Genomic DNA, 1,604 nt, shown 5'->3' with positions numbered 1-1,604 from the left:
TCAGGCTCAGATCATTTGTGTCAGCTCACAGTTAAGAGCCGACTCTTTCCAATCGGCTCCCCAAACGACTCATTCTCATCGTTGTTTTTCTCTACTCGACAAAGAAATCTTTTTTTATCCATTGGTTGGTATTCCTGGCCTAACTACGGAATCTTACTCTGCTTTATAATTAACAAAATACCATTACTATTTAAGTAACTGTGAGGCCAGCAAGGCATTACAAATATCCACTGACAAATACAGTAAGAATGATGATTTCATGTTCTAGTGTTTGCTGTGTCTGGGCTTCATTAAAACGATTCATTTCCATTTATCATGCTAACTGATCGCAACACGTTATATTACACTTACACGGCAACAGAAATTATATTGCCTAGAACTATAATAGAGTAATAACCTAAACGGCTCATATTTCTGGGAGTCGGTTCAAAGAGCCGACTCGTTCGTGAACGACTCTAGCAGACTGAGCGCCCATTGTACTGTACACTCTGCATGTTGTAGGCATGTTGAACTCATCAGCCTGTGTCCAAAATCAAGTATAGGCTACATGCAGGTAGAACATGCCCTTCTGCTTTTTGTTGTTGTTACTGTTGTTCTTTTTCTTTACTTTTCTTTTTCTTTTTTTTGGAAAACAATTACCCTGGGATTCCCACTAAGATTTTAACCTCTTAAACACCCTGTTCATTTCATATGTCTTGGATTACCGTGAATACATCCAGTATTATAGACAGAATGTGTAATGATACAGTAATGTGTAATGATGTGTAATGATATTCTGTGTATTATCCACAGAATGTGTAAATGATACAGGTGTAAATGCATCCAAGACTCGCCTTAAACCACTTTAGGATGTTGAGATGCATTTGAGCATTTTAGATTTTACAGAAGAGTCAAAAGTGTCAACCCCTGGCTCCCGTATTATACACCGGGTCCACATGCAAATCAGCCATTTTTGATGCAGCAACCATAAAGCATAAATGACCCAGAAACAAAGAACCACAGGAAGCTGGTTTTTAAATTGTATGATCTGATTTCAATACAGCAATAAGATTTCAATCACTTTAACAGGCAATGCATCGGACAAAGTGGTTATTACTTTAGACTTCATTTGTGCAGCAAACATAGGCCAAAAAGTATCATTTCAGTGTTTTTGTATTTCTTAATGTGAACACAGTAGACTCTAGTAATATATGAGCATGTGAGAAATTTGAGACACAGTCCATCAGATACTTCCCTTGAACATTGAACGCTGAAATTGAGAACTTACCTGCTTACATATTTGCACTGGTAGAACATGTAGTACTGGTTTACCGTATTCAAGCTAATATAAATTTTTCACTCATGAAAATGGCTGAATAAGCATGGCTTTGACCATTACTCCTTTTAAATAATTAATGTTTAGATGTAATGTGATTTTGAATGCAGGCTGATCTGGTATTCAAAAATTACTATGTCTATGGTGACATGATATATTTGTCATGCCATGTAGTACTATGGCCCCTGTCATCCATGTACCCCAATCGTCCGATCGGACTGTTTTATCTTGAATGCCTCCTTTTTCCGTGTTTAGAAGTTACCATGAAATTTGTGTTGGAGTAATACTG

This window comes from Ictalurus furcatus, chromosome 2 (assembly GCF_023375685.1).
Source record: "Ictalurus furcatus strain D&B chromosome 2, Billie_1.0, whole genome shotgun sequence".
Lineage (NCBI taxonomy): Eukaryota > Metazoa > Chordata > Actinopteri > Siluriformes > Ictaluridae > Ictalurus > Ictalurus furcatus.
Note: the sequence above shows the minus strand (reverse complement) of the source record.